This window comes from Tachyglossus aculeatus, chromosome X4 (assembly GCF_015852505.1).
Source record: "Tachyglossus aculeatus isolate mTacAcu1 chromosome X4, mTacAcu1.pri, whole genome shotgun sequence".
Taxonomy (NCBI): Eukaryota; Metazoa; Chordata; class Mammalia; order Monotremata; family Tachyglossidae; genus Tachyglossus; species Tachyglossus aculeatus.
The window spans coordinates 13,414,051-13,430,244 of record NC_052098.1 but is presented as its reverse complement, the minus strand read 5'-3'; the positions used below and the strand labels follow the sequence as shown (position 1 = coordinate 13,430,244).

Sequence of the window (16,194 nt, the reverse complement as noted above, 5' to 3'; positions counted from 1 at the left end):
ATTTACTGAACGCTTACTGTGTGCAGGGCACTGTACGAAGCGCTTGGGAAGTACAAGTTGGCAACATACAGAGACGGTCCCTACCCAACAACGGGCTCACAGTCAACCATAGGGTTACTGATCAAAGGAATCCAGTCAGATTTCTTCCTCAGTCTTTTAAATGTATTTTTTAACTTCTAAGTGATCCACTGAGGCCAAAACCCTAGGAAGCAGAATGCCCTAGCGGAAAGAGCATAGGCCAGGGAATCAGAGGACCTGGGTTCCAATCCCAGCTCCTCCACTTGCCTGCTGCATATCCTTAGGCAAGTCACTTCACTTCTCTGTGCCTCGGTTTCCTCATCTGAAAAACGGGGATTAAATACCTGTTCTCCTTCCTATTAGGTTTTGAGCCCCATGTGGGACAGGGACTGCATCCAATCTGATTATCTTCTATCAACCGCAGTGCACAGTGCAGTGCTTGGCACATAGTAAGTGCTTAAATAGCATTATTACTGATATAATTATTGTGATTATATAACCCAAACCTGCCACCTCTAAGGATCCCACCTTGGTGGCTGGTTTTCTCCAGGAATGGAAAGAATTCATTATTACATTTGATCATCCAGTCTAACCCTGAAGCAAGAAATATCAATCAATGAATAGTATTTATTGAGTGTTTACTGTGAGCGGAGCACTGGAGGGAAAGTACATTACAACAGAGTTGGTAGACATGCTCCCTGCCCACAGTGAGCTTACAGTCTACAGCTCTTTTCAGCTCTGCCATTTGCTATGTGAGCTGAAGCAAGCCACTTAGCTCTTCAGCCTCAGTTTTCCCACTTTCCAAACTGGCAAAAGACAAGAGGATGAGAAAAACATGAGTAAAATATCTCTGGATGGAGCACTAAATGCGAACTACAAGGCAGAATTTTAAAACTCACTGAATTCCCTGATGCCATACAAAAAAAAAAAAAACCAACGGATGTGCTGCATTTTGAATGTCTCATTTTTTCTCTCTTTCAACATTATATATTTGGAAAATAAGCTCTTTCAGAAACCTTTCAAAACCTAGGTACTCAGTGTGGAAGCGGCTCAGGCATTCAAAACAACTAGCCAACTGGAGAAATTCCTTTCTTCCAGATGGCTCCACTAATACTTTCACATTTTTGGGTCTCAAGGGAAAGAACAAAAAGCATCCCAATCTTGTATTTGGTGTAATTCTTAGAAAGTGCCCAGCGCCAAATAAGGAAACTGTTCATTTGTCCCAAGGAAATCAATGAGGCAAGACCAATCAATCACGCTGGAGAAGCAGCGTGGCTCACTGGAAAGAGCCCAGGCTTTGGAGTCGGAGTTCATGGGTTCAAATCCCGGCTCTGCCAATTGCCAGCTGTGTGACTTTGGGCAAGTCACTTCACTTCTCTGGGCCTCAGTTCCCTCATCTGTAAAATGGGGATTAAGACTGTGAGCCCCCCATGGGACAACCTGATCACCTTGTAAACGCCCCAGCGCTTAGAATAGTGCTTTGCACATAGTAAGCGCTTAATAAATGCCATTATTATTATTATTATTAATCAATGGTATTTACTGGGTGCAGAGTACTGCACTAAGTGCTCGGGAGAGGATAATGACAATAATAATAATGGTATTTGTTAAGCGCTTACTATGTGCCAGGCACTGTACTAAGCACTGGGGTGGATGCAAGTTCATCAGGTTGGACACGGTCCCTGTCCCGCTTGGGGCTGACAGTCTTAATCCCCATTTTACAGATGAGGTCACTGAGGCACAGGGAAGTGAAGTGACTTGCCCAAGGTCACACAGCCGACAAATGGCGGAGTCAGGATTAGAACGCATGACCTTCCGACCCCCAGGCCTATGATCTATCCACTACGCCCTGCTGCTTCCCATGACACACTAGAGAGTTCACAGACATAGACAAGAAGCTTAGGACTGTCTAGGACAGTCTAGGACCAGGACTATCCATTCTGTGGCCTGGGGGTCAGATCAGATGCATTCTCTGTCCCACTCAGGACTGACAGGCTAAAGATATGAAGACCAGGGACTGAATCCCCATTTTACAACGGAGGAAGCGGCAGAGGCCCAGAGAAGTTAAGTAACTTGCCCAAGATCACCCAGCTGGCAAGTGGCGGGACTCGGACTAGAACCTAGGTCTCCTGACTCCCAGCTCTCTCCACTAGACCACACTAATTTTCAGGTACAGCCAAACAGACCCTTAATAATAATAATAATAATGGCATTTGTTAAGCGCTTACTATGTGCAGGTCATCTTGGTGATCCTCAGAACTACGGCGCTCACCTACCCTTCCCTCCACTTACTGAGCTCCTCCTCCATGCACAACCACAATGGCCATGAAGGCAAGCGCCCTGGCAATTGCTCTAGTTAGAAAATGGCCAGGAAGTTGGGCAACCGGAGACTGCCACAACCTGCATGACAGAAGATAAGCACGGGCTTGGGAGTCAGAAGGTCATGGGTTCTAATCCCAGCTTTGCCACTTGCCTGCTGTGTGACCTTGGGCAAGTCGCTTCACTTCTCTGGGCCAGAGTTACCTCATCTGTAAAATGGGGATTGAGACTGTGAGCCCCACATGGGACAGGGACTGAGTCCAACTTGATTTGCTTGTATGCACCCCAGCGCTTAGTACAGTGCCTGGCACAGAGTAAGTGCTTGACAAATACCAGTATTATTATTATTAGCATTTTTGCCGCTATTGTTGCTTGCTGCTTCCAAGATTGTTTCATTGGTGGCTTTACAAGACCCCCTGAGTGAATTGAAAGGAGGTGATCATATTGTACTTTTAAGATGATAAGATCCCATTGGTCTCCTTCGGGGTTATAGAGAACGTTACTGCCTTTGTGGGTTACCAAAGGATTTGAGTTTATTTTTTAATCAATCAATCAATCAGTCGTATTTATTGAGCACTTACTGTGTGCAGAGCACTGTACTAAGCGCTTGGGAAGTACAAGTTGGCAACATACAGAGACAGTCCCTACCCAAACCTAATGTAACATTCCCCCTCTAGACTGTGAACTCACTGTGGGCAGGGAATGTATGTTTGTTGTACTGTACTCTCCCAAGCACTTAGTACAGTGCTTTGCACACAGTAAGCACTCAATAAATACGACTGAATGAATGAATAATATTCTACACACAGCAGCACTGATTCTAGCCCACATACAGATAAACATCCACATATGGAGAGGGAAGGTGGGAGAGAGGGAGACAGAGAAAGAGAGTAACCCTTCCATTCATGCAAAGATGAAACTGTTAGTGGTGAGACTGTATCCATGGGTAATAATAACACTGGTCAGGTAGACAACATCAGCAGGAACAGCTGCAAAATCACGAAGGTGATTTCTGCCTCTGTGGCCTCAGAGGTGGGTGGAGACAGAGTGGCCAGAGCAGCAGTGAAGACCAAAATGGTAAAGCTCTGGGGGAGCAGATGGGCTGAGGCAGGGAGAGGTGGAGAGAGGCCTGGTTAAGCCTGGTGGGAGGGACAGCCTTAAGGTATGCATTAGGCCGAGTCCAGGCGTGAGGGGTTAGCCCATCCCCGGGACCCTTAGGGACCACCACCACTCTTGTTTTGCCAGTTTAGCTCAGAGGGTGGAAGGAGGTATTCAGAATCCTTATCGCTGGAGCTGTCTCAGCGGCGGCCTGAAGGCTCCAGATTTCACCTTGGTTTGGGGATGCACTGACCTCTGGGTTGCAAACGGCAGCTAACTCCTGCAGCATTCCACCGCCTCAGCTGATGCAATCAAATGAGGCTGGATGAGGTCGTATGGACTTAAACTGCCCAGGTCATTTTCACGGATATCTTCAGCAAACTCCTCTATCAGAAATGTTGGATCAAAAACAGCTTTGGCTAACAGGGCAAGAAGATGCCCGGAGTGCAATTCTGACACAAGGTTTGGCTCGGTGGTGGGGGGGGTCCCTTAAAACTCACCCTAGGGTCACAAACAGGAAATTAATTGCCTGCAGTCCTGGACTCTTGTGGAAGACAGGTTAAATATAGTCCAAACCCATTCAGAGTTCAGGTATGCAGAATAGCAAGGGGACCCCTGGGTTAAAAACAATACATTCTCCCTATCTGGATAACAGACAATTGCCACTCGGATAAGCGAGTGTTCAACTCTACTCTTTGTTCTTGTCTGTATACTCGATAAAACGATCAGTGGCTTTTATTGAAAACATTATGTGCACAGCACTGTACTAAGAGTACAATAATCAATCATATTTATTGAGTACTTAGTGTGTGCACAGAACACTGTACTAAGTGCTTGGGAGAGTACAATATAATATATTTGGTAAGCATGTTCCCTGCCCACAAGGATCTCATAGTCTAGAGGGGGAGGCAGGCATAAAAATAAGTTAAAGATATAATAATAATAATAATGGTATTTATTAAGCGCTTACTATGTGCAAAGCACTATTCTAAGCACTGGGGAGGTTACAAGGTGATCAGGTTGTCCCACTGGGGACTCACAGTCTTAATCCCCATTTTACAGATGAGGTAACTGAGGCACAGAGAAGTTAAGTGACTTGCCCAAAGTTGCACAGCTGACAACTGGCGGAGCCAGGATTTGAACCCACGACCTCTGACTCCAAAGCCCGTGCTTTTTCCACTGAGCCACGCTATGTAGATAAGTGCTGAGGGTCTGAGGGTGGGGTGAATAAAGGGTACAAATCCAAGTGCAAAGGAGATGCAGAAGGGAGGCTTCATCAGGCGTCTCAGAGGAAATGTGACTTTAACAAGTGCTTAGAACAGTGCTTTGCACACAGTAAGCGCTTAATAAATGCCATTATTATTATGAATAAGGTTTTGAAGGTGGTGAATATCTGTCGGATGTGAAGGAGGAAGGGGTTCCAGGCCAGGGGCACGACACAAACAAGGGGTTGGTAGAGATGTAGATGAGTTCGAGGTACCATGAGTAGGTTGGCATTAGAGGAGCTAAGTGAGTGTGCTGGGCTGTAGAAGGAAATCAGTGAGGTAAAATAGGACAGTGCTTTAAAACCAATGGTAAAGAGTTTCTGTTTGATGTGAAAGTGGATGGGCAACCACTGGAGGTTCTTGAGGAGTGTGGAAAAATGGATGATGTGGTTTGGAAAAATGATCTGGACAGCAGAGTGAAGAACAGACTGGAGTGGGGTGAGATAGGAGGCAGGGAATTCAGCCAGGAGGCTGATGCAGTAGTCAAGGCGGGATGGGATAAGTGCTTGGATCAACACAGTAGCAGTTTGGATGGAGAGGAAAGGATAGGTTTCAGTGATGTTGCGAAAGTAGAATCAATCAATCAATCAATCATATTTATTGAGCGCTTACTGTGTGCAGAAGACTGTACTAAGCGCTTGGGAAGTACAAGTTGGCAACATGCAGGATTTGGTGACAGATTGAATACGTGGGTTAAATGAGACAGATGAGTTGACCAATGTCAAGGTTACGGGGCTTTTAAGACAGGGAGGATGGTGGTGCTGTCTACACTGATGGGAAAGTCAGAGAGAGGGCAGGGTTTGGGTGGGAAGATAAGGAGTTCTGTTTAGGACATGTTGAGTTTGAGGTGTTGGCGGGACATGGGAGTAGAAATGTCTTGAAGGCAGGAGGGCTGCAGAGGAGGAGAACAATCAGGGTTGGAGATTAGGGAGTCATCCACAAAGAGATGGCAGTTGAAGCCATGGGAGTGAAATGAGTTCTTCGAAGGAGTGGGTGTAGATGGAGACTAGAAGGGGACCCAGAACTGAGCCTCGAGGGACTCCCACAGTTAGGGGATGAGAGGCAGGGCCCGCAAAAGAAACACAGAAAGAGCCGTCAGAGAGATAGGAGGAGAATGAGGAGGGGCCGCGGTCAGTGAAACCAAGGTTAGATAACGTTGCCGGGAGAAGGAGGTGGTCCACAGTGTCAAAGGCAGCTGAGAGGTCAAGGAGGATTAGGATGGAGTAGAGGATGTTGTATTTGGCAAGAAGGAGATTACTGGTGACCTTTGAGAGGGCAGTTACCATGAAGTGGAGGGGACGGAAGCCAGACTGGAGCGGAGGGTCAAGGAAAGAATTGGAAGAGAGAAAGTGGAGGCAGTGAATATGGAAAACTCACTCAAGGAGTTTGGAGAGGAATAGTAGAAGGGAGATGGGGTGGTAACTGGAGGGAGCCGCGGGGTCAAGGGAGAGGTGTTTTTTTTTAAGATAGGGGATATATGAGAATGTTTGAAAGCAGTGAGGAAGAAGCCATTAAAAAAGTGAACAGTTGAAGATGGCAGGTAGAGAGGGATGAAGGGAGGGGACAAGTCTTTTGATAAGTTGCTAATAATAATGGTACTTGTTAAGCACTTATTATTTGACAAGCACTGTTCGAACTGCTGGTGTAGAGACAAAATAATCAGTTTGGGCACAGTCCCTGTGCCACACGGGGCTCACAGTCTAAGTAGGAGGGAGCAGGGTTTAGGATTTAGAAGCAGCATGACCCAGTGGAAGGAGCTCAGACCTGGGAGCTAGAGGACCTGAGTTCTAATCCCTGCTCTGCCATTTGCCTGTTACGTGGCCTTGGGCAAGTTGCCTAACTTGTCTGTGCCTCAATTGCCTCATCTGTAAAATGGGGATTACATCCTCCTACTTGGACTGTGAACCCCAGGTGGGACAGGGACTGTGTCCAACCTGTTTATCTTGAATCTATCCCAGCACTTACTACAGTCCTTGGCACATAGTAAGTACTTAGATACCATTAAAAAAAGAATATACATCTCCAAACTAAAATCTCCATTAATTCTCTTACTGAGTATAATTTAAGAGCAGTAAAATCTGCTGGGGAAGGGGGGACAACGATATTTGTCTGGAAGGGAAAAAAAATCTAACATGCCAATGGGTTAACAAGCTAACTCCATTTGCCTGCATTTTTTTATGGTTCTGGTTAAGCGCTTACTAGGTGCCAGGCACTGTACTAAACACTGGGGTTTATACAAGATAATCAGGAGGTTAGCTTGTATCTACCCCAGTACAACAAATAGTATTTCTCATCTGCTATTTCTCAAACTCTCAAATTCTACTTACAATGGTTGAAATCCTCTATCATGCAGATCGCTGTAAATGTGCAAATTCAGCCCCAAAGTGGTCCAACATTTTCTTTACATCTGGCAAGCCTCTTAGTGAGAGTTAAGCACATCCCAAGCTCCTTTTTTCCCTTAGGGAATTTCCTGACAGCCTTGTTTGAAAAAGCAAAAGCACGAAATGCTCTTTGCTCCATTCAAAACTGTTCCACATGACATACAATAAAGCAATTAACATTGATCATGTGCACAGTATCCTGTGCACTACATGAAGGAACATCAGCTTCCCTCAACCAAGCCTTTTCCCCTTCTCCCTCTTACTTTAAGCAGAGAAGCAGCGTGGCTTAGTGGAAAGAGCACGGGCTTTGGAGTCAAAGGTCATGGGTTCAAATCCTGGCTCCGCCAACTGTCAGCTGTGTGACTTTGGGCAAGTCACTTAACTTCTTTGGGCCTCAGTTCCCTCATCTGTAAAATGGGGGCTAAAACTGTGAGCCCCCCGTGGGACACCTGATCACCTTGTAACCTCCCCAGCGCTTAGAACAGTACTTTGCACATAGTAAGCGCTTAACAAATACCATCATTATTATTATTAAGCAAATACTACTTGTTGTCCAAAGGAGTCTAACAGTTTAAAACCAACACTATTTTAAACGGAAAATCTGAAGTCTAAAGTGAATACTATACTTGAATCACTTATGCTAAATGTCTAGTCCTGGATCCATCACTGCAAATTACCCTCAATCTCTGGCCTTCAAACATTTTAATGTAATTTACAATCACTCCCTCTCGGAGCTCGGAATAAAACGGGAGCTAAAAGATGGCGCCAGACCGCAGCAGTCTGTAAAGGGCATCGTTTCCAGGACCCGTTTTCTAGCCCTGTAATTGGATGGAATCCTTCTTCAAATCAAATACAAGCCCCGAACAAGGCACACAGATGGCTTCAGTCAAGGAGAAAGTGCCAAAATGTATTTTCGATTTGTTGTGCCCAGTGGCTTATGTATCAGACTGGGCTCAGCTATTGCTTAAGAGGTGAGTGATAATAAGTCACCCAGCAGGATTTACAGTAAAAGGCTCAGCTCCCCACCACCATTCACTAGATGGAAAAAGGAAGAATTGCAAAAGTTACAATTACAGGTCACATTAACTCTATTAATACTCCTGACCTCGGGTGGGGAAATTCATCAGGTCCACTGCAAATCCCTCAGCGAATCTTGGAAACTCACTCAGTGTTCTGCATTCTACATTTCCAATAGACTGTCTGTGCCTTGAGGGCAGGGAATATGTGTTTTGCTTCTGTTATACCCAGTCAAGTGCTTAGATTAGTGCTTCATTAGTGACTGATTGATTAATTGACTGCACAAGAGTCCACTGGAGCCAAAAGCCTAAAGATCTCCAGAACAAGAATATTTCTCAGTCACTTTGCACCTGAGAAAGGGCTGCTGACTGGCCAAAAATGGAGAGAAATGTAAGTGGGCTCATTTACATTTACATATGTAAACTGTGTCTCCCATTTTCAGGTAAACTATGTATGTTTTCTAAGAACTTAACAGACCATGTCAACAATAGACGCCTTTTCACGAACTGAGGGATTTCATTAGCCTTCTCATTGTGAAAAGAGCCTGTAACCAAGACTTGCAGGTATCCAGAAGGACTCATCCCATGCTTGGGATGGGCACAGACCAAAAATCAAGGCCATAAGATAGGAAGAAATAATGACCAAATGCAACAAGACCTGAATAGGCATCCTTAGGTTCTTAAACTGCTATAAGCATTCTTAGGCATTGTGAATTACTAGGAGCACTTTCAATTGAGGGGGTGCAAAACCATTATGGAATGGACACTTACCTACTTTGGGTTTCACTGTACCTCTTAGGATACAAACATCTGCTTTCCTTGCAATAGCAACCCTTCATGGAGCGATAGCATTACCACATAATCGCTTTGCGTCATCTTGTCTTTTACTGTTGAGTCATCTCTGACCCATAGCGTCTCCATGGACACATCTCTCCCAGAACACCCCACCTCCAATCGTTCTGGTACTGTACCTATAGAGTTTTCTTCGTAAAAATACAGAAGTGGTTTACCATTGTCTCCTTCTGCGCAGTAAACTCTCTCCCATGCCCGCTGCTGCCCAGCACAGGGGAGTTTTGACTTGCAGCAGATTGACTTCCACTCACTGGCCACTGACCAAGCTAAGAATGGAATGGGTATGCCTCTGTTTGACTCTCCCTCCCGTAGTCGAGACTGGTAGAGTACTGGAAACTCTCCAGGACTGACCCTGAGAGGGGGCCGGGGACCACATGCTACTCTTGAAAATTCCCCTTGTAGTCTACTACATCAAAAATAATCACTGGAAAACAGCGCTATTAAATCAGAGTAGGACGAGAGCATGAAAATCATTCCACAAATGAATGGAAACTTATTAAGGAAAAATATAGAGGAAAAGATTAAAAAAAAATTAAGGAACAATTTAAAATATTTGTTCCCACACTACCCTGAGTTTCCGCCTAAAGTCTTAGAGTCTTCTCCTCCACTTCCTGGTCTGGCCCTGAATCCCAGGATGAGCCTCCAGGATCAACCTGCAACTCTCAGGATTCCTTCTGGCTGCAGGAGACTCAGGGCAGGGGTGTATCCTATTGCTCACTCTCTCCATAGCTCAGATCCACATCAGACCATATCAGATTGATTGACCAGCCTCTAGGGGAATGGGAAGAGGCTAATCCTGGCTCTGACATACTAGTCTGCTGTGTGACCTTAGGCAAGTCACTTCTCTGTGTCTCAGTTACCTCACCCACAAGTCTGTGAGCCCTATGTGGGACAGAGCCTGTGTCCAACCTGATTATCTTGTATCTACCCCAGAACTTGGTGGAGTGCCTGTCACACAGTAAACTCTAAACAAATACCACTAAAACAAAAACAAAAAAAAAGAGCGGAGAAGGACAAGGCAACACGGGTCTTGATGCTTTGCCCAGTTGTGTTCCCCACCCTGCAGGCCTTCCACAAGGGTTATGGCAGGCAATATTTCAATGCCGGCTAGTTCTGCCTCCATGGTTGAGAGGTTAGGTCTAAATTCACATGTCCACTCAGGTTTTGATCACTCCCACTAAGGTGAGACAATTAGTGAGATGGGGGGGACGGGGACGGAGGGAGGGGGACGAGAAATATCAAAGGTGACAGGAAATTAGGGGAATTGTCACCCTATCCATTAGAAAACAACCCCAAACCACCATTTTGTTTCACTGAGTCCTTTGGGCAGTGTTTAGTCAACAGTATCCTTGGGCATAGTAAGGTAAGTAATAAACGGAAGGAAGGCAAAGGAGAATTCCAATACGCTTTTGAAAACAATGCTGGGTTCACGGTTTATGGTGGAAAAAGTGGTCTGGAATCAGGGGCTGGATGGGTCTGAACTCAGCATAGGTTAGACCTGCAGCAGGCCAGGTTGGGCCAGACTCCAGATTTTTAACCTGTGCTGGCCTCTAACATGGATACTCACCCCGAGGCAGCAGATGTACCTTTTCTCCTTAAGGAGAAAGCACACCTCCCACGAACTCCAGTGAACCTAAGTCCCATCCGTCCATAAGGATTACTCTCTGTGTGTGACAATGTGCATCTCCAGCTCCACTCGTTCAGAAATGAGGGAAGGTCTGATTAGGTGCTGGCCTGGTGACTCACACTTCCAGGGCTCAGTGCGAGTGGGCAAGGGCAGGCCCCCAATTTTCAGCTCCTACAGGACTCTACTTCAGGCAACCAAGTCGTGTTGTCGGCATACCATGCATTTGAATTTTGAGATCGGGTCTAAAAATAGAAACTCAAATATTGTGTGGAGGAGGAGAGGGAGAGGGGGAAGAAGGGGCCTCAACCAGACTGCCAAGGCACTTGGGGCAGTCTGGAGAGAGTAGAGGTAACCTACCCTTCCTTGGTGCCACCACTGGACTGCAGTTTGGCTCAGCAGGGACGGGAATACTCACCACACCTATTCATACCCGGGCCCTTGCTCCCCTTCCCCCCGACCCCGATACCCACCACATTTACAGCTGTCCTTTGGGTTCGAAGATGACAGTACCGATGGTGAGCTTTGGGTAACTGGCATATGTGGATGGGGCCGATAAAACCATCGCGTGACTGAGCAAATCCCTTCCACATCATGCGCACGTAAGGACTGCCCCTTTCTGCACCGTTGCATTTGTTACCTACTGTGCCTGGTGCTGTTTTCATTTCTCCCTCTTGGAGCCGCGATCTCTCCGAAGCCTCGGCTCCAAAACGGTCACCCCGTTTCTGACTGGTGTTCGGCCAGGCTGCTCGGTCTTCGGCTGTCGTCTCCCCGCTGTCCGTTGCAATGCCATGTTGTTTGAGGTTTTGCTTCATTGCGTTTCTTCCGTCCACCCTCTTTACAGTTTCCCCTCTTTAGCGCGCCAGAGAGCAATAGTTTGGGTATTCTAGTGTTGTCTGTTCTCCTCACAGGTCCCACTTAGCAAAGGTGTGATATAATCATCATCGGCATCTATTGAGCATCTACTGTGTGAAGAGCACTGGACCAGGTGCTCGGGAGGGCACAACAGAAGACGACGGCAATACCAGGGTCCCTGCCCTCAAGGGACACTGCTTCAACACTGGCAGTCCGGTGGCACTCCAGGACTTCATTGCTCGTGATCCTGCCTCGATGCTAAGTATTGCAGGTGGAATCTGTGGTAGGTCCAGTTTCACGGCCTTAAAGAAGGTTGGACACTAAGACTGCCCTATAGACTTTCATCTGGTCTGAATCCTGATGCCATGGTGGTGCCACACTCAGTCTTTCGGTCTTCCAAAGGATACTCTAACTCTCTTGATTCGTTTTTCTACCTCCTTGTCTATCTTTGCACCACTGGACAACGTGCTACCCAGTGACGGCATTCAACTCTGGGTCGCCGATGGATATCCTTAGGTACGTGTGGAGTTTACCGGATGCAGGCTGGTCCATACCCTTGGGTCTTCTTCAGACTAACTGTCAATCCATAGCACTTTGCTGATTCTGAGAAGCGGAAGAGATGGCAACAACACTTCATACGCATATATGTATATATACACATACACTCACAAGGATATGCCCACACGCCACACACATACATATTCCTTCATATGTGTGTGTGGGTGTATATATGTGTGTATATATATATGGATTCTCTCCCCCTCCTTCCCCATGCAGGGGCACCCAGAAACATGCTAACATAGAAAGAGAAACTGTAAGCTGTGGGGAGAGATGGGAGGCATACACAGAAGGAGACATACAATCCAAAGGGAAAGAGATATGTGCCCCAAAGGAGAGGAGAGAGAGAGTAACGTAACAAAGAAGTACAGAGCCAGTGGAGAAGGGTGAAAGAGAGAGAGCTACGAGAAATATGGAGAAAGATATGGAAATAGAAAGGCGAGAACAGATAAACTGTTTTTTTTTTAACTCCAGGCAAAGTCTGGGTATTATTGTTGCCAACTTGTACTTCCCAAGCGCTTAGTACAGTGCTCTGCAAACAGTAAGCGCTCAATAAATACGACTGAATGAATGAATATTATTAGTACTAAGAATGGCAGAATGACAAATATTAACATTAACTCAATATCACTGCCCAAAACACCATATCTACTGGGTAGATTTCATAGCCTGATAGAAATAAGTGAATGAGTAAACAGGATAAAACCTCCTAAGAGATAACGTACCTTAGAAATGCTAAATAAAAACTTTATCAGAAAACTAAACTAAGATAAACGGAAACCAACTGACACCAAAACCTTACCTCTTGCGTAGCCAGTCATCAGGGCCTCATTTTCCCATTTTGCAGTGCTGAATCTCCCCAAAATTCACATTCAAAGCACATTCACTTATTTTTAGCCAGACTCAGAGTGGCATGCCTTATTTCCTTTATTATTATTATTATTTTACAGTTTTTTGGAGGGTTCAACAATGGGTGCGGCAGGCTTGCAAAGTAGCAATCACACTACTTAGTGCATCATACATCAAACAACAACAGCATAAGATTGCAGGAAGTGTCACCCAGCTGCTTACCCAATCAGTTCTAGATGAAGAGACCTTCAACTAGAATTTCCCCCCCTGAATGATCAAAAATCACTTATTTACAATTAACAGCAGCCAGAAAGCAGAACAAATATGAAGTTTTAGCAGAGAGAGAAGTGATTAAGGCCTACGTAAACAAAAACTTTACATGTGAACACAGGCAAAAAGTCTTTTCCACCAAGTCATCATAAAATGTCAGCAAGTTGAAATTAAGATACACCTGAAGCACTTCCATTCTTTTTACATATCTGTTTAGAAAAAAATGGCTTGGGGGTGGGGACAGGTGGGTAAAGGTTTAAGGTAAGCTTCTGGTGATATTAGGGCCCCACACAATCTCCTCTCTTGTATTAAAAAACTTTTACAGAGAAGGCAGTTTCCCACCCACCCACCCACCTCCATTAACCCCGATTAAAGCACTTGACATATGTGGAACACAGGGAGACTGGAGAAGATTATGATGTTCTTTTCATATTTGAAAATTCAAATAAAGAAATAATAACATTGGAGGTCTTCAAATAAAGACGCTTTTATTAACAATAATAATAATAATGGCATTTATTAAGCGCTTACTATGTGCAAAGCACTGTTCCCTTTTCCCCACTAAGCTTGATTTATCCTAATAATAATAATAATTTTGGTATTTGTTAAGCGCTTACTATGTGCCAAGCATTGTTCTAAGCGCTGGGGGAGATCCAAGGTAATCAGGTTGTCCCCCATGGGGCTCACAGTCTTAATCCCCATTTTCCAGAATAGGTAACTGAGGAACAGAGAAGTTAAATGACTTGCCCAAAGTCACACAGTGGCTAAGTGGTGGAGTCGGAATTAGAACCCATGATCTCTGACTCCCAAGCCCGCGCTCGTTCCAGAGCCACGCTGCTTCTCTAATAATAATAATAATTATAATAATAATAATAATAATGGAATTTATTAAGTGCTTACTATGTGCAAAGCACTGTTCTAAGCGCTGGGCACTGTTCTAAGACCAATTAGCAATTTGTGCTAGTAAGGGTCAGTTTCCTAATCTACCTTGGCCGACTTCTGTTAACGTACAATTTAACATGCTTAAAGTAACTTGATTGCATTAGGAGAGTTTCCCTTTGAACTAAGAAATAGGAGTTCCAGGATATATTCGATTCTGAATTGTCAGAAGGCAATGAGGCCTTTTTAAAGAGAGTCCAGGAAGAGCCACATCCAGCACTCCTTTTCTTTGGCTACTTTGGGAAGCAGTGAAAATTAAATTAAATATAGTGAAAGAGCACAGGCTGGGAGTTGGAACAAGTGGATTCTTATCCTAACTCTTCTATTTGCCTGCTGTACAAACTTGAGCAAGCCGCTTAGCTTCTCCGTGTCTCAGTTTCCTCATCTGTAAAATAGGGATTCGCTACCTGTTCTCCCTCCTATGTAGACTGCGGGTCCCACGTGGGAACAGGGGCTGTGTCCGACTTGTTTCGCTTGAATCTATGCCAGCGCTTAGTATATCGCTTGGCACACAGTAAGCGCTCAAGAAATATCAAATTGCATCGTAAGGTCCCAATGATTTGCTGCTGGGATTAAAGGTATGCTCTTCTTTTTCTTTGTCCGGCCTATCATTTCTCCCTCTAGGCCCATCCCTCCATGATCCTCAGTCCTTCTGTAGTCTTCCTGCAATTTACTCTCTGCACCACCCCATCTCCGGCCCCTACATCCAAGACCGGGGACATTTTTAATGTTTTCCTATTAGCAGTCCCTGCACATGTTTTAAAAGGCTCCAGTCCTTGGGCAAGTCTCTAAAAGCCCTGCTCAGCTGGGATTTTCCCAGCCCATTGACTCTGATACCAGTTCCAGCTGCAACATTCTTCAACAGCATTCTCAGGGAGTTTGGTGGTCCAGGCCACTCCAAAGGAAGGGAGCAAATAACCAAACTCCTCATCTTCTCTCCCAAATACTCTAATCCACTTAATCGTTCCATCACAGTTGACTATGCCATCACTTACCTCATTTCTCAAACCCACAATCTTGGCATTACCCTTGACTCATCACTGCCTTTGATTTCTTACACCAGTCTGCTGCTAAATCCTGTCAGTTTTTCTTCCACAATTCCCAAATGTACCCCTTCCTCTCCATCCACACAGCCATCACCTTGATCCAGGCACTCATCCTATTCAGACTACTGCATCCGTCTCCTTGCTGGTATCCCAGCATCTGGTTTCTCCCCTCTCCGGTCCATATTTCACTCTGCTGCTCAGATCGTCTTGCTAAAACGTCATTTGGCATGCATCTCTCCACTCCTCAAAATACACCACTTTGTCTTCAGACCAAGTAGAAATTCTTGACCACTGGCCTTAAAACACTTCATTAGCTTTCTCTTTGTTACCTTACCCGCTCTCTTCTACTGCACCCCAGCTCATACTCTCTGGTCTTGCTCAACTCTCGCTCGGGAATCAGGCAATCAATGGTATTTATTGAGCACCTACTATATGCAGAGTACTATGCTAACATCTTGGGAGAATACAATAGAGATAGAAGACCAGACACAAGGCAATGACAATCTAATAGGGGAGACAGACATAGAATGAATTACAAATGAGAGGATGGAGTGCTCAAAGAGTAGACTATGTACATAAATATGCACAAAAGTGCAAAGGACAAGGTTTGCTGGAGGAGGTAACATGTTGGCAGGGCTTTGAGTGTGGGGAGGGCTTTGGTCTGTCTGATTTAGGGAGGGAGGGAGGGAGGAAGGGAAAGAGGGAGGGAATTCCGAGCCGGGGAAACGGTGTGACGGGATGGATTGGAAGCTCCTTGGGGGCAGGGAACACGTCTACCAACTCTGTTACGCTGTCCTCTCCCAAGCACTTAGTACAATGCTCTGCACCGAGTAAGCACTCAATAAATATGACTGATTTGTTCTCAGAGGATATTTACCATAGCTTCCAAGAATTATCATACATTCTATACCATACCCAAACAGGGCCAGTAAGTTGGAAATGACAGCTTAGTCGAGCAAGCCTCTTGGAGGAGATGTGCTTTAAGTAAGGCTATGAAGGTGGGCAGAGTGATCGTCTGTTGGGTACGAAGAGGGAGTCCATTCCGTGCCAGAAGCAGCACACGAATGAGAGGTTGGTGATGAGACAGTAGCTTGTTGTGGGCAT

The 16,194-nt window shown here is 45.4% G+C and overlaps 1 protein-coding gene and 1 non-coding gene across 5 annotated transcripts in view; both read right to left on the bottom strand.

Annotated features, from left to right (window-relative positions):
* Window positions 1-12,027, bottom strand: part of APBA1 (amyloid beta precursor protein binding family A member 1) — a 120,222-nt gene extending 108,195 nt beyond the window's left edge. For 2 of the 4 annotated variants that reach the window (XM_038769616.1, XM_038769617.1), the window contains exon 1: window positions 11,218-12,027. The gene's annotated coding sequence lies outside the window, so the exon portion shown is untranslated. Of the gene's footprint in view, window positions 1-3,688; window positions 3,777-11,213 lie in introns of those variants that run through there. The other 2 variants (XM_038769618.1, XM_038769621.1) reach the window with 2 other exon arrangements.
* On the bottom strand, window positions 9,174-9,311 carry LOC119948478. Its single transcript, XR_005456871.1, has one exon. It is a non-coding gene; the product is annotated as a small nucleolar RNA SNORA7 (small nucleolar RNA).
* Window positions 12,028-16,194: the final 4,167 nt, after the last annotated feature.